This window comes from Heloderma suspectum, chromosome 4 (assembly GCF_057233095.1).
Source record: "Heloderma suspectum isolate Gila_16-S chromosome 4, 16-S_ref, whole genome shotgun sequence".
NCBI classification, from domain to species: domain Eukaryota; kingdom Metazoa; phylum Chordata; class Lepidosauria; order Squamata; family Helodermatidae; genus Heloderma; species Heloderma suspectum.
In genome coordinates this window covers 229,882,856-229,906,568 of record NC_139461.1, presented here as the reverse complement: position 1 = coordinate 229,906,568, position 23,713 = coordinate 229,882,856, and the positions used below count along the sequence as shown (strand labels likewise).

Below are 23,713 nucleotides of genomic sequence, written 5' to 3'. Positions count from 1 at the left end.
AATAGAGAAAACGACTAATGTGAAATCATCTAAAGTCTTAGTTCTGTGAATGAAAGCTAGAAGTATTATACACAGAAAATATCTAAGAGGTTTGTAAATGAGCTAAGGTCTAATTGTAAAAATGACCCTGAAGCCTACTCAGGATTACTGTTCAATTGGTGGGAAAGACAAAGTAGTGGAGATACCTTTTTATGGAGGATCAACTCTTATTGACAAAGATATTCAGGTTTTCAGTATCAGGCCTATTTCTCTCATACAGAAAAAGGAGTAAACCTGTGCTTGGACTGTACCACTTTAGACTGTAGGTGGGGACTCACGCGATGGAATCCCCCCACCCCCCACATGCACACTTCTGCCCAAATAATAAACATAGCTACATATAGAAAATAGCATGTCAGGGAGAAGGCTGTTAGAACCCTCCACCTAACTTAGTTTTCTACATGCAGAGGGTTTTTTCTATGTATCATTCAGTCATGAGAGCCCCCACCTGCACTCTCAAGTGGCACCGTCTAGATTTACCACCTCATTTGCCGATTGTGAGAACAAGGCCTCCAACTCTTGAAGATAACTGAGCTTACAGTTAAAACTGAGGAAGGTTAATTAGAAACAAAAACACTGTAATTGCTTCAAGTAAAGTTTGACGTCAGCTCATAATCAACATTGTTTGTCATGAGTAGTTTGCCTTGACTTCAGAAATGAGACAGACAAGTTAATGAAGAATATGTCTAGAGCTGGATTATATTAAGATGTACAACCACAACGTTTCACAGTTTTATCAACCAGCATGCAAGTAGCCATTGTTGGAACTATTCCAGCTAGTTCAGACCTAACAAACGGTGGTCATTAATCAAGGCCCTGGCATCCATTACAGGGTCAGATTCAATTAACACAGGCCATAGGGAGGAGGCTTGAAGATAGAAGTAGGGTAGGGGATGCTAGAAACTGGAGCAGGAGTCAGGGCAGGGCAGGGCATTAGTACAGAGAGTGCCATATGGCTACCAGCACTGGAATGTATAATTCTCTGGGTCAAAAAGCAGGACTGAAAATAAAATATTCTAGGATTGCCAGCTCCCAAGAGTAGGTAAGGTGCTAAACCAAATCACAGCTGACCATGTTTTGAGACCTATGGCACCTCACACAGTCACACCTCAGTGACCTAACCCAGCCTTCCCCAACCTGGTACACCCCAGGTGTGTTGCTAGGAGTTGTATTCCAACACATCTATAGGGCACCAGGTTGGAGAAGGCTGACCTAACCTAACCTGTAAAATCTAGGAGTGCCCTTCAGTCCATGACCCAAAGGATACTCAGTAGTACAGAAGGCCCAGTACTCCTAGCTGGCTTAAGGAATGTGGAAGAAGACACCATGCTCAATCAAGAGGACTCTATTCCCCCAGTAAACTTTATAAAATGATGACAGAGGAGACTGAAGTGTGGGGCAAATAAATTTTACTTAATATTGTGCAACTTTTAGCAAAACTGAATACAAAGTTTCAGTGCAGGTGCTCGCCAGAACTGCTTCCCCCCCAGATCTGATGGAGAGGCCCTTCTCTATGCCACAACTGTGGTGGAAGCTCAGTTGATGAGAAGAAGAGAAAAGGCCTTCTCTGTAGCTACATCTAAATTGTGGGACTCTTTGCCCAGGAGGCTTGGTTGGCCTCATGGCTTGGTTGGCCTCATGGCCAACCACTTGGAGCCCATGGGGGCAAACATATTTTCCCCTCAGGAATGCCCTTGGGAATGCTGCTATGTTATCATGTAGAATTCTTCCCATGGGGTTTTCTGGCCCACATTTTCAAAGCACTTGACAGACAGCCTGCTGAGCACAGCCAAACGACCACTTGGAGCAATGGCTCAGCTTTGTGAAACCCTCCGCGGCGCCATCTGAAAGTCATATAATTTCCGCCCAGGTCCACAATATTCCCCATCCCACCATGAAGTGTGTCTGTATGTTTGGGATTACTTTACCTAAGATGTTTAGTGCTGCGCAGGTCTCCTGTAGAAATCTCCATAATCAATCTGAACAAATGTGGTCTTGGGATCATACATTGCTCAGTCACTTTTACAGCTCTCCACATTTCATTTTTATGGTTGGTAATGAGGTTTTCCACATGCAGAGGAGATAGAGGCATTACATCCTTGCCATTTAAATGCTTCTGTTTCTCTTTCCTCATAGTGCAACTACACTGGTGGATAGTATTGGTTTTGTTTCACTGTCACAAAAATACCACATTTTCCCCATTCAGAAAAAAAAACCACAGGAAAATAAATGATGGGAATAACACTGGAGAATGACTATGTCATCTAAAAGCCCTGCAAACTTTCGCAACTGAGGAATGCCAAGTGCATAATAAAAGCCTCATCAAGAAAAGCTCTCAACTTCAGGTGTGCCCATGTCTTCTCTAACCTATTGTAATTGCAACAATTTTGGCACCCAAGATGTGGTTCTACAATCCAATAGGCTAAGGTACAGGTCTCTGTGTTGTCCAGATCAGATTTCTTCAAAATCATCTTTCCTGTTTAAATACTTCTCTGGCATGGCATAACTGGACTCAGGAAATACTAGGTTTGATGTAGCATGAAAAGTCCCATTATTTTTAATCTGAAGTCTATAAAGCAAAATGGAGGGGTGGTGTCTTTCACAACCACTTTTGGTGTACTGGCATTTAATTATAGATTGCAGTGTTTGATTACTGATTTACTTGAGGATAATCTAATTAAATCTGCACAACTCCTCCAGCACTACATCATAAGACTGTTACAAATTGCAAACTTTGTGGTTTTTATATCATGCCTCTCCTGTTTGGCTTAACATCCAGCGTGATGAAGAGTTCTGAAGAATTCAAAAGCTTGCTCGCTCTTTTGTGACATTTTGGTTGGTCCTAATTTTGTTGCTGTTGTTGAGTTTTATACTACCCTTTAATCATATTCCCAGGATGCTTTATTTCCTAATAAAGGTATTGCCCTACTGGAGATTTTTTTCATTTTTTCTAATGGGCCAAAATGGCTTCCTATTTTTTTATATATTTTCTTGTGATGTCCTCAAGCTTCATAGTTTGATTCAACCAGGAGAGGATATTTGAATTTAAGCTGAAAAACTAAGCCAATTTCTAGGCTCTTCACTCAAGGTCTTTGGGGAATTTCAAAAGGCAACATGGGTTCGGGGTGTGTGTGTGTTTATTATTTATTTTTATTTTATTATTAAATTTATTAATTGCCCATCTGGCTGGTCACCCAGCCACTCTGGGCGATGTACAGCGTATAATAAAACAGTTTAAAACAATAAAATTCTATAATAAAAACGTTTTCTAAAATACCCTAACCCACCCCAAATGCCAATCCCAGATGTGTTCTGATGGTTTGACTGTACCAAGACTTCAATTTGAGCACACATTGCCATCAGGGCCAGCATCAAAGTAGGCATGGTTGGGCACCTGCCAAGGGCCCACATGCCAGCAGGGGCCTACTGACAAGAGTCTCCTGGAGTTGTGCTTCGTTTTCACCACTGCAATCAGCTTGTTCACCTACTTCTTGCTCTCCCCCAGACAACAGTGGTGTTCAGGAGGAGGAGCAGTAGACCCTACTGCCCACTTGCTCACTGGCTCTCTGCCTGTCAAGCCAGCAAGTGGGAGCAATGATGAGAAAGAGGATGAGGAGCAACAGCAGCTGGTCTGGTGACAAGTGCAGTGAGAAGGTAGACTCATTGAGGGAGGGGGCACATTGAGGGTATCTTGTCCAAGGGCCCTCAAAAATCTGCAGCCCACACTAATTGCCACCTTTGGGTTTGTAGAAGTTTTTCTGACAATTGTCTCTAATGGTTGGTATTGTCTCCACACTCACCGTTTTTTCATAGATGAATCTGTGGAATTCTGTGCTTCCAAATACTATTGCCAACATTTATTTTTTTACTTGAGCATAGTTATTGTGGGTTAGTTGTAGGGATGGGGGGGGGAAATTCCACCACGGACCCCAATGAGGCCAGATTCCAGGGGCCCGTGGCAGAACGGAGCACTCACCTCCGCCTCCCCTCGGAATCCATCCGGGTCGGCTCCCTCCATGTATTGATCCTGTGGAGCCGGCCGCCTGCTCCGCATCGCTGGTGATACGGCATGGCAATGACGATATGGCATGGTAGTGGATGCCATTTGCATCCCTGTTCATGCGATAGGCTATGCAAATATTTACGTAGCCTATCGCGTGAAAAACAGGGACGCAAATGGCGTAGTGGACGCCATTTGCGGCTGTAAAGCTGTTAGATTAACCTAAATGCAGCCGTAAATGGCTGCACTTAGGCTAATCTAACAGTTTTACAGCCGCAAATGGTGCCCACTATGCCATTTGCGTCTGGAGACTTAGCACAGCGATACGGCATGGCAATGGCTGTAGCCGGTGGCTGGTTCCAAAGGATCAACGTGGAGCAGAGCCAGCCTGGATGGATTCTGGGGGGAAGAACGGATCACCTCCCACCCCTGAGGACCCCCCCCCAGCCGGAATGGGGTAAGTGATCCGCCCATCACTAGTTAGTTGTCAATCCTTTGGAAGCATATGGAATAAGTGGACCTTTCTGGAACAGTGCAGTTGCTAATTCTGTAACTCATGTAGGTACTACTTCTTTCACATCATAAAAGTTGCATGAATGTTTTCTCCCAGGGTTGCTTTAAAAAAAATAAGAGCAGCTATAGTAATTTATGTATTCCAAAATTTCCACTCTGCTGTTCTATGTAATGTATACTCAAAGTGGCATACAAGAATTTTAAAACAAAACAAAATCAATGACATTCTGGTAAATCTAATCTGGATTAGATGTTCAAATGCAGGGGAGAGAAATTATTCTCCTGCAGATCATTTTCTTATCAAAACTTCTTCCCAGTTGCTTTTTGCCCTATGAGGGGACACATACAAATATAATTTTCCCCTATGGACAAAAAGCAGCTTGGAATGGATAATTTTGATAAGAAAAATAGCCAATGGAGAAAGAGATAAGCACCCCTCCTTTGCATAGGGGGCTGCATCAGATTTTAACTCTTCTTTGGTTATTTATTTCACCATGACAAATTTGCATTTTTTATTCAGTTTCAGGTTCCTCATTTGACACCTGACTAGAACTCATTTCAGCCTCTCATTATGAGCTGTTCTACACAAGGCTCTTAATCAGCTGTTAATCTACTGTATGTACTTTCAGTTTCATGGCAGAATTGAGATCTGAGCGCTACATGAAGAGTATTTCCTTTCCTGCTTTTCCATTACATAGCCTCTAGGTGGCACTGTGGTATAATGGAATAACACAAATACACAAGTGAAAAAGTGGTTTCTATCACTTTCACAGTTAAATGCTGCATTTTCCCTGCTCTAAAAAACTCGCCAAGAATGCTCGTTAGGCACAGAAGTCAAACTGGAGAATCACAATGTTATCTAAAGAACCTGTAAACAACTGGGAGTAGGGGGAATGGCGAGTGCACGATAAATGCCTCATGTAGAAAAGCCCTCTGTCCTTGGCTGCTTTCCCCATACACCAGGGTATCATCTGTGTAACATGTGATGTCATAAATATCATAAAATACCTCTTGGATTTGCCTTTGGTTCACTTCACCCCTGGAACTGAAGAAACACTAAATGGTAATTCTGTAAAACAGTACCTTCCAAAAGGCTTATTGGACATATACAGCTTGCAATTTTTGTCATCCAACTTTATTTGCCAAAATACACTACTGGTAACTTAAGTAGGGCTGTGCACAGCCTCCCTGACATGCTTCGAAGGCTGCTTCAGGGGTCCTGAATAAGCCCCAACTCGCCTCAGCCTCCTCTGGAGCCGGGCTGACCCGCTTTGGACTCTGGATCAGAAGCAAGATCTAGAGACCCAAAGTCGGGAACCCCCCCTCACTCACTCACTGAGTGAATCCCCCCGCTGCCACTGTGTGAGCCCCCCCATGCTCCCCCTTCCACCACCGAGCCATGAGAGACGCCTCCACTCCTTAGACCTGGACTTGTTGGGAGCGCTTGCAGCCATAGGCCTCTATAAGGGAGTCGCCTTTTTTTTTTAAATGGCAACTCCTTTTACTGGCAGAAGAGTTGCCATTTTGAAAGAAAACAGCGGCCCCCTCCAAGACGGTGACAGCTGCAGGTGCTCCTCAGGGTCCAGGTAAGGAGCGGGCAGCTCATGCGACTGGGCAGGGCAGCTGTCCGCATCGAGCCAAAGCACCCCTGAAGCACTTTGGAGTGATCCAACCCACTTTGGAGTGCTTCGGCCTGATCCTGACCCATTCTGGAACCACACCGCTTCAGCCCAATGTGCTTTGGGATTCAGACCAAAGCAGTGCACAGCCCAGTATCAAGGACTGTAAACAGTTCTGCTCCTGCTAATATACTGGTTTCTTCTATAGTACAGCATCCATTTGTTTTTCTACTGCCTTCAGCCCTTTCTGTAGTCACTTCCTCTGCGTTGCATATATTCACTGCACATTCTAGGATTAATTCTGTCTCTCAGTTATCTGGATTTCACTCTGCTTGACTATGCCACATAAAATGCAGTCTTTAACAATGATTTACACAGCTTCCCAAATTCAGAAGTTTATGATAAGAGCTTTAATCTTCACTTTGATTTCAAGTGAAAGAAATGTGCCTTTTTTAGTAATATTTCTTTTCAGCTTCATCAAATCTTGATAGTCCCCCTTATCTGCATTGTCATCAAACTGAAAAATTATTAAAATAATTATCTTGCTTCTTCACCAGTCACATGAAGAAATGGTGCCCACTGAAGTCTCCCATACTTCTTCTCTGCTCCACTTGCAATGCATTACAACTGAAGTCCTTGGGCATGTTTCCATGAGCAATTTACTCTGAACTGGCTGTGTGTGGAGGTTGTTAGGGACAGGGATACATGACATTGTGGCCATCCAGCAGCCACCCCAGAGTTTATTGTGGAAAAACCAGCTCTTCTGAGACTGGTTATAGTCTGACTTTTCCTCTTTACTTCAGCTCCGTTATGGTCCTGTTGGGTGTGTTCCATCACCCGCACTTGTGTCGGTATCATAGTCCTGCCCATGGGGGTGTGTTGTTCACCTGCCCATGACCTCAGTGACCCAACCCTTTCCCTCCCTGTTTTCCAGAAGTTTCACTGCCATTTTGGAGCAGGTTTGTCTCAGGTTGCTTCTCCAGGATCCAGGGCTAACATTCCTTTGTGTCCTTTTGACCTGGAAACCAATACTGCAAGCATCATAGTCCAGTTTTCGTATTATAACAATGTTATAATGAGGCGTTATCTCATTATAACACTGTTGCACGGTTCTTCCATCAATATGCATACCCTCTACATCAGTATCTCGCTATCGCTCTATCACTCAATTGCACAATAGCACTAACATGCATTTGCACTATCGCACAATAGCGCATTAGTACAGGGTTGCTGCTAACTCCTGTTGTAGTCAACGAGGCTTGTTCCTGAAAGTGCACTATCACGTGTTTGTGCTATCGCGCGATAGCACATTTATTCAGGGGTGCCTGCTAATGCGGAATCCTGGTGCTTAGAGGGAAAGGAAAAAACATGGGCGGAATTGGGCATAGGTCCAGGAAGTCTACTCAGAAGTAATTCCTGTTGTGGTCAATGAAGCTTGTTCCCGAGATTGCCATTTAGGGGAGTAGAGTCTGGAGGGGGAGCCTCTCTTATTGGTTGAGAAGCCTCTGCCAGTCTGATGACATTCACTTCCAATACCCCCCACCCCACCTGGAAGTATTTTTCTGTCAGCAACTTATCATGGTGTGGTGCAGTCCTTCGTGGAGCCCTGCATGGAGCTATTCCAATTCCATGAAAAATCCGGTATTCCTTTGTTTGCTTCACGCTTACGTTGTCATGGAAACACAGCCCATATTTCCAGTTTCTCCAGTTCTCTGCAGCATCTCCTTCAACACCAACTTGCTTGAAGACTTTGGTTAGTTTTTCTTTTCTTTTTTTGCTTCACTGATTCAGTTTCTCCACCTACGCCATGTAATATTTGCAGCTGAAAACTTTATAAAATTATGCCAGAGGAGACTCAATTGTGGAAGAAAACACTTTATTTAACACAATGCAGCTCTCGCTACAATGGAATGAACACTGGCCGATGCCCAAAGTTTTCTGCCAGCTTTACCCAGAATGTCTTCCCTTCATACGCTCACTCACAAAACACTTTGGGTCCTAATGTCATTACAGCTCTCATGGTGGCTGTTCGCTTAGTGTTCTACTTCCATCTTCTTTTCTGGTCAAAAAGAAATGGTGAGAAACTTGCTCTAAGAGAAGCAACAGTGGTAGCAGACTCTTCTCTGCTGGTGAGCAGCACTGGAAGGAATACAGGAATACGGAAAGAGATCACCTTAAACTCCATGGAAAGGATATCAATTTCCTGTAAAGCTATCAGCTGCCCACTTCTACTCATCCCAAATGGTCAGATAAGGGCACATAAAATCTTGGTTCTTATTTAAATCCAAGCCAAATCCCCAAGCTTCTTATTTAGTTTCAGTTTCTTATTATGCAGTATTCTTTCAATTTCTATAGTACCCTTTGCTGTCATATTGAAACACTTAGGGGAGCCATCCATTGCGAGTATTCGCTCAAGAAGATTTGTTGCTCCTGTTTAGTGTCAGTCTGTTCGCAACCATTCCCTGTAATCACAGCTTCAAGAACTGCACACAGAGCCTTCTTCTGGCAATAAAAACCTCAATTTGGAAACCTGTTAGCACTATGCATCTTTAGGGGAGATACTAAGCACTGTAGCTTTAATAGCTCACTGATCATTTAATAATGTCACCTCTGCAGAGACCAGTGGCATTATGATCCATCCTTCAGCTTGTTTTGCTTTTTAAAATGCAGGGTCATTCTGCTTTTAAGACTGTGGGCTGACTTTCCATTCCCTGTTTTGCCAAGCAGTGGCAATTATCGGAAATAATTAGACTCCTTTCAAACCCGCAGTCTCATTTTCATAAGATCTGTTGTGTCATTTCTATTCCACAGTAAGTGAGGCTTCTGCAGTGATAAGGATTTGACAAGGGCAAAGCCAGTTAGCAGCCCCGTTCAATATTTGATAAGTCCTGTGGGGGTCTCTATCAAATGGATTGGATCTTAACTTTTATGTCTCTTCTAGAGGACAGCACCTCCATCAACTTGAAATGCGATTGGCTGGGTTATTCGTTTATGGAACTCGTCCAAGTCTATCCCCTAAGAGGATTAAGAACCTTCTAGGCTGGAGGTGCCATTTGGCAGACCTATGTGCTTCTTTGTTTATGCAAGCATTATGAGAAGAGAGGAGAGGGAAGAGGGAGGCAGGTGCATGCTGAGAAAGAGCAAACACAAGATGTAGCTGCTCTACTGAATATGCCAGCTTTGTTGGAAAGTCACTTTACCATTACATAAATCGAGGTGTTTACTGGGAAGAAGATTTTTCTCTCCTGGTCTAGGAATACATTTTTGTCATTTGCATAAGAAATAGGCTATGTGTGTGTTTTAAAAAACGATAGCGTAAAGACAGGTATTCATTCACCTGTGATCTGTAGTAGTACAGTGCAGGAAGCATGCACTTGTGCAAACTATGGGCATGGTTGGGCAAACACTGGTGGGGCAAATGCTGAGCTCCATGGGCCCCAAAAGGCACACTGCTGCTGCTGCCTGCCGTCTTTAAAAAGACCATTTTAAAAAATGACCTGGCACTCCAAAGAGAAGTACCAGTGAGGCAGCTGCAGCCCCCACCATTTTTATTTCCCCAGAATGCCTCTGGGCCCCAATCAGAGACATTCTGGGGAAATTCAGATGACAGCCTAAGTGCTGCCCTCTAGCCTTGCTGCTGTCCACTGCAGCACCATCACCCACCCCACTCCCCCCACCCCGATAAGTTTGCAGGTTAGTGTGTGTGGGCATTTTGTTCAGGGCCCCCTCAAACCTGGTGCTTGCTCTGATCATATGAGATTTAGGGCTAAGCTACACTTGCAGTAGAATCCTGTGCTATCGTCTTCCTGAAATTTCAGAATGCACAATTCACACACATGTGAATATGCCCCAACGTACCTACATATAGAAAACTCACATGTCACAGAACAATTGTAGCCTAGCCTTGGTATACTAATTTTCTATTTTCAGATAGTTGTTCTGAAGTCACCTTCAGAAGCACTGTGACTACATAAAGTAGGGGAGATATATTTGTTTGCACAGTGTTTTAATATATTTATGTATTTTTAATATAAGCCTTTCCCACAGCACATTGTAAGGAGCTATGATTTATCCTTCAAAATTATGTTCTTACAGGATGATTGCACAAAGTGGTTTCTAATCACCCTCTACACCCTGCAAGTTAGATAAAAAAGGGATCCTTTTCCAATGCACTCCTATGCATATCTATTCAGAAGTAAGTCCTATTGAGTTCAAAGGAACTTTGTCTTAGGTGAGTGCGAGTAAGAATACAGCCCGTAGTCATTTTTTGGTGAAATAAGAAAGGGGCCTGAAATTAGTTGCCAGTCATTAGCCAGTGCTGAACTGTTCCAACATATACAGTTGAGTTCATGGAAATGCCATACTACGATACCACCCATCCCATAACACAAATATGTCAATTTAAGTGTGGCCTTGGGCTACCAGATCTTGAACAAAGAAGAAACAAATCCCCTTGTAATCACAAAACCATCTCTGGAAATCAGGGGTAGTGTTCAAAAGGTCTGTATGATGAAAGACACTAGTACAATGCATCACAAAGAAACAGTGAGGAATTACCTTAGTAAATGCTACTTGACACCTGAACTGAAATGGAACAGATTGACTGAAAAAATGTTAGGAAATCTTATGTCTGAGGACCCGGACTGAATTAAGTAGAAAACTGTTCAGGCTTTTCATTGGGTGTTGGACCATGCTTTCATAGAATCACAAGAATGGAAAGGATCTCATGGCTTATCCAGTTTAAACCTCTTCCAAATCGGGATTGCCAAACTTATAAAATACCTAATAGATGGTCATCCATTCTCTTCTTAGAAACCTCTTGGGAATGCTGTTCCACTTGTTCCTGCCTATTTTCTTGATGACTCAACTCTTCCTATGTCTAAAGCACTTTCTTCACCCTTAATGTAAGAGCAGATGAAGTGGAATGGAAGCCAATTTGCTTTCAAAAACCCAGCAGACTCTATCACGATAGAGCTCCCCTAGGGAAAAGTATGGCAGCCTTTGATGCTGTACCTTTAAAAAAAGACTTACAGTCCCTAAGTAATGGTCGTGCTTCAGTGTGTTTAGTATTTTGGCTGAGCTCAGTGCAAAGCACAGTGATTTAAAGCCTGGAGATCAACTTGGATACAACAGATTCAGAATTATTTATTTCTTTATTGCTGAAAGCGTGTCTACAGATTATTTACTGCTTGTGGGGCTATTTACTTTAGGATGGGGAAGGTTACAGATTGATTGATTTTTTTTCAATTAAAACAAGCAATCTTTTAAAAAGATTTAAGGTTTTATCAGGGAAGAGAGAATAATTCAAGAGGCCAGGCTCTCATAATTCTGTTGCTGTAAATATGGGGCAAAGGGGAGGTGGTAAGAAAGGTATTCTGTAAGGGAAGGTCGGAATTAAAATGAGGGGAAAGCTCCCCTCATTACTGTTGTCTGCTTCACAACACTTTGTGTTATCTCTCTTCCTTCATTATCTATGGTGTCTGTCTGCTAATATTAGCTTAGAATGAGAAACTGTTCTGTGGATATTAGAGACAACTGGAGAGCTGATTCAGGCCACAACACCACATACAGCATCTCAATGAGACTCAGTGGTCTCATTCATTTAGTATCAACATATGTCAGGGGTGTTGAACCTCTTTCAGCCTGACGGCCAAATTCTATTCAGGAGAAGCTCTTGGAGGTGGCATTCCAGTGGTGGGTGTGGCTGAAGGCAAAGGGGGTAGGATCAAATTACGAAAAAACATAGCATATTTTAGCTTAAAGCTCTTCTTGGTAGTAACTAAGACTTGGGAGAGGCATATCAACCTTTTTAGCATGGGGAAAAATGATACAAAGCCAAGCAAAGATTGGGGGAAAGAGGGTGGTGCTACGGGAAGGGGGAGTGGCCATCTGGAGGCCCAGAGTGCGGCCCCAGGATGGCTGGATTTGGCTCCCAGGCCTGAGGTCTGCTTGCCTATGTTGAGGAGGAGGAGGAAAACCTGACCGATATGGCGGCCAGCATTTTCTCAGAATGATTTCAATGCATTTCTTATGTGAGGGAGTATTACAGTTTTGGGAATACTAGTTATACTCAGGCAACTGAAGCATTGCCAGTTCAGGCTTAACTGACATCCAGACAGTGCATCTCAAACCAATGAATCAAATGTAGTGCTTCTCTAGGCAACGGAACACCAGGGTAGAGTTGAAAGTTCCAGTCAACACAGTGGATCTAAATAACCATTTGGCAGACTTAAGAAGAAAGTAGACACTTTTTAGATCCTATTTTTTATAACCCCAAACAACATTATCTCGAGCTTTGTTGGAACTGCAATGAGTGAAATGCTTTTGAATTTGGAAAGGGGACAAGGTGGCAAGGGGATGGCAGGAGGAGAGCAGACAGCAGCATTCACAAGACAAATGCATTCATGACCGCAGAGGGCCAACGGAGAAATGACCATGAGAGCTACTGGGAAAGGAGGAGGATGTCCTGTCCTGGTCCCAACAAGAAGCCCGCAAGGTAACCTCACAGATAACTCTGAGTGAGCAACTTGCTCTGATAAGAGCCTGAAGTGAACTGAGGCCTTCTGAGCTTCCAAAGTCCAGCTCTCCTACATCCCACCCTCTTTGCTGGAAAACTGCAGACTCTTAAGGGGCCAGCCTTCTGGCTTAGGGACAGGTGCTTCTTGACTCTCTGGCAGGGGTGGGGAACATGTGTCCCTCCAGATGTTGCTGGATTCCAGCTCCCATCAGCCCCAGCCAGCATAGCCAAGGGAAAAGGATGTTGGGAGTTGCAATTCAACATCATCTGGAGGGCTCACATTTCCAGTCCCTGCTCTATGGCCTGGTGCCCCTACCTGTGCCATTGGACTGGCGAGGTAGTGTGGGAGGTACTTGGCTCGGAAAAGGGGCATATGAAGGTCCTGGTTCCACTTCAGCGGACTCTAGCTCAGTGTCTTGGGGGCTTGGTCCAGCTTTTCATCTGGTAGCATAGCAGCCTCAGGATTGGCCAGCACATCCTCTTCCTCTGACTATGAGGTTGAGGCCAGGGCCATGAAAGAGAAGAGCCAAATGAGGCAGCGGGGATATCGAAAAACCCACAGGAAACAGATTACTCTGAACAATACGGGGCTCGCACTAACAGGCTCATGTAGAAAAGCTCGTAATCTGCTGTATCTACTTTCGGTTCTGTCACAGAATTGAGATCCGAGCACTACATGAAGAGTGTTTCCTTTCCTGCATTTCTGCCACATAACCTCTAGGTGGCACTGTGGTATAGTAGAATAGCGGAAATACACAAGTGAAGAAATCAGTCTCTTTTGCTTTCATAATTAAATGCTGCATTTTCCCTGTTCTAACAATACTTATCCCAAAAGCTAGTTGGACACAGAAGCAAAACTGGAGGGTTGTAACTTTGTCTAAAGAACCCGTAACAAACATGAGTAGAGAATGATGAACGCATAATAAATGCCTCATGTAGAAAAGCTCTATCTTACAGACGAGAAACAAAATTCTGGGGTCAGATAACACTATCACAGCATGCAATAGACAAGATTGTTGGATCAGATGATGTTCTCAGACTGGTTGGCTCTAGGATTCCAAATACAGTGATGCACTCTATGCCCTTCTCACACCCTAGAGAGACAGCAGTCAGCAACTTATAAAGGACTGACAGTCCCTAAAATGCACAGAAAGGCTGTCACACCACTAATCTGTTAATGAGTGACACAGGATGGCTTGGACTAAGTGCCAGCACTTCACCACCCACCCAACAGTTCATCGGTTTTATGATAGCACATTATCAGTGGGCAGTGAAAGTAACAGCACAGTTTAGGGTGGCCACTTACACATTTCCCCCCCCCCTCAGGAAATGCATCACAAAAAGGAGGACAAAGAAGACACATATTTACATAAAATGTGCCCATGCTAATTTATACACAGACATGCACATTAGAAATAATTACTGTAATTTAAATAGGAATACAAGGCATCTCATCATAGTGGGGAAGACTGTGACTAGGGGCTTCTTCACATGGAGCTTTTATCCTGCTATTGGGATTGCTCCCTCATGGAAGTTTGCAGGCTCTTTAGATGATACCGTTAACCTCCAGGGTGTCTCCCACACTAAATGACGTTTATTCTGTTTTTAAATAGATTGGAGATAATGAGGTATTAAATTACCCCACTTGTTCTGCATGAGTTCCCTCTGTGAAAAAGGAAAAGCTGCAAGAAGAGGAGCTAGACCAATGAAACATATGGAAGACTCAGAGAAGGGGGGGAAGGAGGGTGAGAAGGAAGTGCATGTAAAGTGAGTGTTGTGATCCTGCATTTAAAATGGAAGCAGAAAGCTCTGTTTTAAATGTGGGATTTTAGGCTGGTGTAGAGATGTTCTAGGTGACCTGTGTGCCCTGCTCTGCCTGCTGCCCACGTGCTAACTGTTGATGGGCAACTTCAAGGCTCCTGCTCCCACTTCTTAGGGTTCATTTTAAAGTAAAGCAGATTTGGATATAATTTCCTGGTGGGTAACAGTTTTTACAGATAATTCTCTCTGGGCTCTCTCTCTTTCCCTCTCTCCCTCAAACTGTGTCCATCGTCTCCTGAAGGGTCCCTGGATGACTGTCTGCCTTAAGGAAGGGCTGACTACACACAGAAGAGCATGGAACCAGGAAAGAGCAGTGGTTCTTAGGGTTTTTCTACATTAAGCAACCTCCCCCCCCCCCCGGCAAAAATCCACATCCTTTCCAGAGCTTCCTGCTTTGGGTTTCTTTGTGGGATTAGGAAGGGCTTCTTTACATGGCAGCCACTGGTTTGAACTGAGGCAGTGCCTTCCTACCTCCCTGGCATGTGTGCAAAGGATGGGCGGGGGGGAGCCTTGTTTTCATAGCTTAACTTCTTCTGTACTGTTTTCTTGCAGCCCCCAGGAAACCTCTTACATGTGAGTAAACCCCATTGAACACAATGAGATTTACTTCTGAGTAGACATAAGATCACCCTGTAAGTCTGCACTCCTTGGCACACTTACTTGGGAGTAAGCCCCATTGAACTTGATGGGGTGCTCTGAATCAACAGAGGGCTGTTGCTTCTGAGCTTGGCGGGGTGGGGGATCAGATGTGTCTCCCTTCGTTGCAGGGAGGCATTTTACCCTCTTCTCCCTCCAACTGAGAAATGTGCTCAAGCATTACATGGCAGGCACCTGGGAACTGTGGGAAGTCCTTCCCCAGCAAGACTTGAGCGGAGGTAGGAGTTGCAATTAGGGATGGGCGGATTCCCTACCTGCTGCTCCAGGATTCCTCCCCCTGGAATCCTGGCCGGCCGGCTCCACTCCACGGTGATTCCGCGGAGCCACCAGCTGGCTCCAAAGCGCCAGTGATACAGCAAATATTTGCATAGCCTATCGTGTGAAAAAGCAGGGATGCAAATGGCGTCCGCTACACCATTTGCAGCCGTAAAGGTCTTAGGTTTAGCTAAATGCAGCCATTTATGGCTGCATTTACCTTAATTGAAGACCTTTATGGCCGCAAATGGCATACTGGACGTCATTTGTGTCCGGAGACAGTCCCCCTCAGCCAGCGATACGGCAATGGCGGCCATGTTGCTGGTGCTCCAGAGCTGGCCGGGGGCTCCACAGGATCACCGCCTGCAAGGAGGATCCGGCTCCTGAGGATTCCAGAGGAAGGCAGAGGTAAGTGCTCCATTCTGCCATGGACTCGGGCGGAATCGTTATCCTCCAGGGTGTTCTAAAGAATCCAGCCTCATTGGAGTCCATGACGGAATTCTCTGCCATCCTTAGTTGCAATCAACAGGCGATTCTTGCCCTCAAGCCTGTCAAATCTGCTCCTGCACGCCTGCTCCCCATCCTCAATGCCTTCACCATCCTGACCGCGCCACCCCCAGCAACTGAAAACAAACACCCACAGCAGGCAGATAGAGCAGTTTCTTCCGCTACTGGAGAATTTCACAGGGAGGTCATGCCACTCCTGTTCCATGGGGTGGAAAAAATACCACATTTATTGCGTTTAGGAAAACACGGGATAGGCTGGGGAAAATTGCAGGAGACACCCTGGAGGATAGCCATGAGATGACAGCCATCTCAGTGGCAGGATAAAAGCTCCATGTGATGAACCCCTTAGTCTTGGGTGTTATAATGTCTGCTACCAAGAATGTTTGAGGCCTATGCTGTACATGAGAAGTAGGATCTCAGATGGTGGTTTGTGGGAGCGGGGAGAGACTGAGCAGAATCAAAGACTGAACATAATCATAGAAACTGAATCTTAGCAAAAGTAGTTGTGTAGTTTTTTTTGTCCCTGGTACAAAAGCACATCTGGGCAGGAAAGATTCTGAGAATCCATGGCTGAAGTGTTTTTTTTTCTGTGCAATGTACAACAGTAGCATTATGCATAAAGCCCAACTTTAGCAAGACCTATATGGGAAAAAGTAAAGAAATGTTTATTTGATTGCAAAGATATATCCACCCACCACCCCACCACCCCTTTCTCTGTGCTTTTGGGTAAATTTAGAATCCGAGCAGAAGCTATACAGACCAAAAGATAGCACCTGAATTCCATTGACCAGAATTTAGTGCAAGTCCTTAATTAAAGAAGAACTAGAAGAAGAGTGCATGTCAGTTGAACACACTCTGGAGAATGTGGTACCTGGGATGAAATTGAACAGGAGAAAAACAAAAAATAGAAAGTAAATGGAAATTGTTCAAAGGTAATTGAATGTATGTCTGAGCATTTATATGCGCTAGCTAGCAATAAATAAACTTTGCGGAAAAGCAAGCCAATATGGGCAAATAAAGAAAGTGCAGAAAGCAATCAAGGGGAAGAAAGAAGCGTAAGCAAGCTGAACTAAAGTACCGCTTTGAGCTGGAATGGGAGAGGAATAAAAGCCAGAGTGAGAGAGAGTCAGATTCAGATTGTAATTCTGAAGCTAATGCAGAATCACAGACATTGCAGGTGAGGCAGAACCCTACACAATTATCCCATTGTCCATTTTCACATTAAGCCTACCTAAACTTATTTGTCATTGGGAGTAAGTTGTGGGCCAGGGGAAGTGGGAGAAAGGGCACCAAGTTATGAGGCATGCATTCCAGGTCAACAGGCTGCTCTGTGGTGAGTACCACAGAGAGATTTCATGGGATTCCTGGATGAAAATCTTCTCAGGTCTAGGGGGAACTGATGGAGAAACAGCCATGTGCATCTTACCTTGTCCTATATCCATATGGATTATTAAAGTCCTGTGTGTAGACACGCACACTGACTAGACTTTAATATCCTGGATTAGATCCAGATTTGTGCAGAGCACAACACCACAAACTAGATGATCTCATGAGTGGAAGAGGGAGAGGCAATTTTTTTCTAATTTTCTCTTCCCCCTGCAGCCCCTATGCCCTCAAAAAACTGCTCTGGATGGTTTGGGGATCCTCCAGAACAGTGCATGAGGTAATGCTGGGAGTTGCGGGGAGAAGGAGGAATTCGCAAAATATCATGACCCTTCCTCCAGTGGTTCCTTCCACCAATGGAAGGAGCCCTTCCATTTGTGGAGAGTCAGCTTTGGATCCAACCCTCTGTGTTTAAGTTTTCCATTTCAAGCTTGAATGTCCCATTACTCGCATATTTCCACATTCTTCTATTAGCGCGATTCCGGGCAGATAGTGCCACAATATTTTACTTCCAGCTACCAACTGTATATTTCAGACAGAAGTTGTCTGCATATCGCAGTTTGCAAATCACCTGGGAGGCAATATGGATTGTTCAAATTTGGCTTTACCACTTAGGATTTTTCCAGTGCTATTTATTAATCTCAAAAGGATACACACACACACACCGATTTTAATACCGTTATAATACCCTTTAGTTTTTCATAATTTCATTTCTGATCATTCTTCCAATCTCCTGCTTTTGTTCACATGTTGACACTAGGCATGCCATGACCATCTGAGCAATACCATAAGAGTGGTGTTGCATCATAATACACAGATGTAGCTGAACACAGCTAGCTGAATGGATTGGGTATTTGACCAGTATCTTAAGGGCAGATTGAAATTCAGGAGACAAAACAGCTGTGAAAATAGGAGTCAGCATCTTCCCAAAATGTCAGGAAATTCCTTCAAGGCTGCTATCCTATACCGACTTACCAAGTAGTAAGCCCCATTGAACTCAATGGGGCTGATGTCTGAGTAGACATGTGCAGGATTGAGCTATCAGAAGGCAACTTTTCAGCCTCTAAAGTGGCTGGCAAAGAAATATTTTTGGATGAAGCTCTTGTCCTGTTCTTTCCCTTCTACCTTTCTTCTGTTTCTTTCAGATTTGAAGCTGTTTTGGACAGGAGCTGATCATTCATATTTTGTAAAGTGTCTGGTACACATTTGGCATGATATAGTCATATGCTGGGTTGAACAAAGTTGTTTTGGTCTGCAACTCCCATCATCCCTCACTATTGACTATGCTAGCTAGGGTCCAAGGGAGTTGTAGGCCAAAACAACTGGAGGGTCACAGGTTGCCCATCCCTGCATTATGATATGTTTACAACTGCAGAGCAAAGCTGCACATTTGAGCACATGGAAAGAATGACAGAAGGGGAGATGGAGAGAGAGAGAGAGAGAGAGCTTTTTGCCCCTAAAGGAATGGTACAAAGCGTTTGTTTGCCTAGATCTGAGATATTTCCCTGTACCTTTTTTCCTTTCTTAGAATACCTGCTTCTGACGCAGAACTGCTGCTGAAGGGTAGTGCTTGTTCTTATTATCAGCATTGGTCACATTTCACCACAACGTGATTAACTGCCAGTCACATGGCTACCTTGCTCACCACTTCTAGACAGCTCAATAATTTTAACAAGGAATGAAGAGTCTCTTCGCCTCCTTTCTCTTACCTTCTGACGTCTCACTTAGAAGGCAGGCAGTAAATTTGACCTGCAAGGAGAACCCCACTGGGACCTGGATATCACTTATCAAGTCTAAAGATTCAGCCCTAGTCTAGGTGATGTGAAGTGTAGCACTCTTGCCTTGAATCCCCCCCCCCCCATTCCTGTTTCTACTCCAGCACAAAAACAGCCACCTTGGCTAGGAAACCTACTACCTCAATCACAATCACACTTCAATCACCAGACTGTCTCTTTCTCAGCTCCTGTCCTTGGTTTTGAGTATTTACAGCCCATCTGTCAATCTCAAACACACTTCTCATTCAAGAGGGGAATTAATCTCTTTCTCTCTCCCCTTCCTCCTCTCCCTCCTCCTTCACCTTACATTTGCAGTGTACTATGAACCGCTTCCCTTTATCGCATCAAAAATTCTCTCAGACTTGGAAAATGGGTTGCACCCACTACACCTGAGTAGATAATTGACTGCATTATTTAGTTGTTCCCTGGATTGTTTTTCCCCTCCTGTTAACAGCCAGATCCACTGCAATTTTTTAAATAGATATGGAATTTAAAACGCCAGTGACTGTAAGTGCCATCTCTGTTGCTGAACATTAAAAAAAGAGCCATATGTGGAAAACCAGGGAGAATTTTTGTTGTAGAGAATGTCAACAGGGTGTCATGAATAGGGAGTTCCCATTCCAGGTCACCTCACTAACAGTTTTGCTTGGGAGGGGAAAACAGGACGTTCTGCTGGTAGTGGTTTGGATTGCAGTAGTGAAGGAAGCTATTCCACTGCAGAATATGAAACTCACTTTCTCTTTATTACTTTAATATCAACCTCTAAATTATGGAACCAGGAATTTTGGGTTTCCTTTAATAGGGCTGGTTCAAAATGACAACAATCATTTGGAAGCCATTTCACATACATGGAAATCGGTTATTCTGGTTTATCAGTTTTTTGGCAAAATTAATAAGAATGTCTTGCAAAATCCTGAAGATGGTTTGCACAGAAGCAGGCACAAAGGTTTAAAAGGTGTCCCATGCCATGTATTTTATTTGAGGGGGAATCAGAGATTGATAATACAACCCTATGCATGTCTACTCAGAAGTAAGCCCAGAGTTCAATGGGACTTACTCTCAAGTAAATGTGCTGAAGAATGAGTGAACTGAAGCAGTGAAGCAAAGTTGGAGAGGGAGCAACATCACAAAACTGTTTCACCTCCATCACTGTGTCCATTTCACATTTCTTTTAATTGAATCACTGTTTCTCTGCCACTCTGGTTTGTTAAGAAAAACATACTCTGTTCCTAAGTTTGCCACTCTCCAGTTCTCTTGGTACACTTTGTGCTCCGTCAATAGCAGCAAACTGGGTTGCATCACATTATTTCTTGCATTTCAGAGCAGTTGGTGTTAACTGTGGCAGTGATTATATTGTGGCAGGCTAACCACTGATGTTTGGGTTGAGTGGGTTTCCTCCTGCACCTCCCCCAGCCCGCCCCAGAGTTGAGGATAATACAAAAGAGGTGTCATTGCTCACGGTATGCTCATTCATGGCACTCTCATCTTCATTCACAGGTTTCTGTAGTGCTTTAAAAACCTTCAAAACCTGTTTGACTAAAATGACTGTGTACTCCACAGGAAACAATGCCTGTATCAAACCACCAACTCTATTATCTACGCAAAGTATTGTTTGTCTCCTGCCTTGAACTTCAGGGTGCTTACACTGCGACAGCCATGTAAGATAGATATAGTAATCTGTATTGCATCCCCCTAATTGTGCTGCATGTTTTATTGAACTGTATTAAGTACAGCCCAATGTGGAGATGATAAAGGAACAAAGGGAGTTAAAATGCATGCTCAAGCTTGCTGCCATTTACTGGTGTTTATATTAAACACTGCCTCTTCCTGTCTTGTTCCTTTGCCAACATTAATGCCTGGCTAATGATGCAGATTGCAACTCCTGTGACAGAAGATAATTGCACAGGCATGGTTCCTTCACACTTGAATTTACAGTGTCTGTTAGCATGGGAAAGGGAAGAGCAAAAGAGACCACAAACAAGCTTTGCTTCAAGTGAACCCTATAACAATTCTGTCCAGTGCTCTTTTGCAGATGTGACTTCATACACATTTCATTTCATACATTTCTATACAGCCCAATAGCCAAAGATCTCTAGGCAGTTTACAAAGATTAAAACCCTAAAATACAATGTAATGACATAACATAAAACCAATGGACAAAACTATAACAATTTTAAACAATCAACAATAAATAAAGCTTTATAATCTGCTGTCAAATACCTGGGAGTACCAGATATTCTTAATTTGGCACTGAAAAGATGACCATGTTGGCACCAGGTAGGCCTTACTGGGGAGAGTGTTCCATAAACAAGAAGGCCCTCTCCCTTGTTGCCATCCTTTGAGCCTCCCTCAGAGGAGGCACTTAGAACAGGGCCTCAGCAGATGAGCATAGTATACAGATAGGTTCATAACAGGAGAGGCATTCCATCAGGAATTGTGGTCCTGAGCCATGTAAGGCTTTATAGGTCAAAACCAGCACCTTGAATTGGGCTCAGAAATGTACAGGCAACCAGTGCAAGTGGGCCAGCATCAGTGTTGTATCTTCAAACCTTCTGTTCCCTGCTATCAACCTGGCTGCTGTATTTTGCACAAGCTTCAGCTTCTGAAATATCTTCAAAGGCAGCCCAAAATGCAGTGCATTGCAGTAATCTAACTTGGAGGTTACCAGAGCATAAGCTACTGAAGTCAGGTTATCCCTCTCCAGATAGGGGCATGGGAGGGCCACCTACCGATGCTGATAGAAATCACTCTGTGCCACTGAGGTGACCTGAGCCTCAAGTAGGGATGGCAGAAAATTCCGCCACGGACTCTAATGAGTCCACCACCCCGCAAAGCCCAATCGGGATGGACTTTACCTGGCGCCGTCTGTCCGCTGCCATCCGCTGCAGTCCATCCCATCCGCTGCCGCCTGTCTGCAGACGGGATGCAAATGGCGTCCGGTGTAGAGGACGCCATTTGCGTCCCTGCTTTTGGCCATGATAGGCTACGTAAATCTTTATGTAGCCTTTCACAGCAAAGAGCAGGACACAAATAGCATCCGCTACGCCATTTGCATCCCTGCCTTTGGCTGTGATAGGCTATGTAAATCTTTGGAAAGATTTACGTAGCCTATCACGGCCAAAGGCAGGGACACAAATGGCATCCGCTATGCTGGACTCCATTTGCATCTGCAGACCAGGCCACGGTTGGAAGTCCGGCAGTGGCTGGAGCTGGCCGGCAGCTCTGCAGACTCCCAGTGGAGCGAAGCCTGCCGGGGAGGATTCCGGGGGGATGACTGGATCGCCTCCCCCCACCTGCAGACCCCCCCCACAGCCCCAGGTAAGGGGATCCGTACATCCCTAGCCTCAAGTGACTCCAAGAGAATGTTGCTAATGCATGCAAATATTCATGTACTAGCACAGCTACACTAAATGAAGGGGGTGGGGTGGGGGACTTGACCAGGTTTAAAACCATGAGGCGGAAATCATTGTTCATAGGGTCAGAACATGCATGATTCATGGACATGGAGCCAGTGCAGCACAGGGCAGGGTGGGCAGAAGGTAGATCAATAAATGTTTTGAATTTCAACTCCCAGAGGCCTCTGCCATCATGGCCAGTGGTTAGGAATGCTGGGAGTTGAAGTCCAAAACATCTGGAGATCTATCTTCTGCCCACCCCAGTGTAGTGGCAAGAATATTGCGGTGGTTCCGGTCCTTCCTCTCTGGCAGGTACCAGAGGGTAGCACTGGGAGAGGAGGTTTCGGACCCGTGGCTACTTACTTGTGGGGTGCCACAGGGTTCCATCCTCTCCCCGATGCTATTTAACATCTATGTGAAGCCGCTGGGGGCTATCATCAGGAGGTTTGGGGTGCAGTGTCATCAATATGTGGATGACACGCAGCTCTACCTCTCATTCAAATCTTCACCAAGGTTGGCCGTAGAATCCCTGTCCAAATGTCTGGAGACGGTGAGTGGCTGGATGGGGAGGAATAAGCTGAAGCTGAACCCTGAGAAGACCGAGGTACTTTTGGTGGGAGACAAGAGGAGGCTGGGGGATGTTGACCTGGTGATGAATGGGGTACGGCTACCCTTGAAAGACCAGGTCCGCAGCCTGGGGGTCATTTTGAACTCCCAGCTGTCCATGGAGGCTCAGGTGTCAGCTGTGAGCCGGACAGCGCTGTATCAACTCCATCTGATACGGTGGCTGCGCCCCTTCCTTCCCGACCATCTGCTCCCATCGGTAGTACATGCCCTGGTCTCCTCTCGTTTAGACTACTGTAATGCGCTCTACATGGGGTTACCCTTGAAGACAGTTTGGAAGCTGCAGCTGGTACAGAACGCGGCGGCTCGCCTGATTAAAGGCAGCCGCCGGCAAGATCACATCACTCCAGTGCTGAAGGAGTTGCACTGGTTACCAGTTGTTTTCCGGGCCAAATTCAAGGTGTTGGTTTTGACCTTTAAAACCCTATATGGTTCCAGCCCAGCCTATCTTAAGGAGCGCCTCCAGCAACACCAGACAGGCCGCTTAACAAGATCAGCCTTGGATGGCCTTCTCTCTGTCCCATCAGCCAGGACAGCTAGACTGGTGGGGACGAGGGAGAGGGCCTTTTCTGTGGTGGCCCCCAGTCTGTGGAACTCCCTCCCTAGGG

The 23,713-nt window shown here is 44.7% G+C and overlaps 1 protein-coding gene across 1 annotated transcript in view; it reads right to left on the bottom strand.

The window, feature by feature from the left end:
* The window catches only part of BEND5 (BEN domain containing 5), a 1,382,785-nt gene that overhangs the window by 11,678 nt on the left and 1,347,394 nt on the right, over nt 1-23,713 (bottom strand). The window lies entirely within an intron of this gene.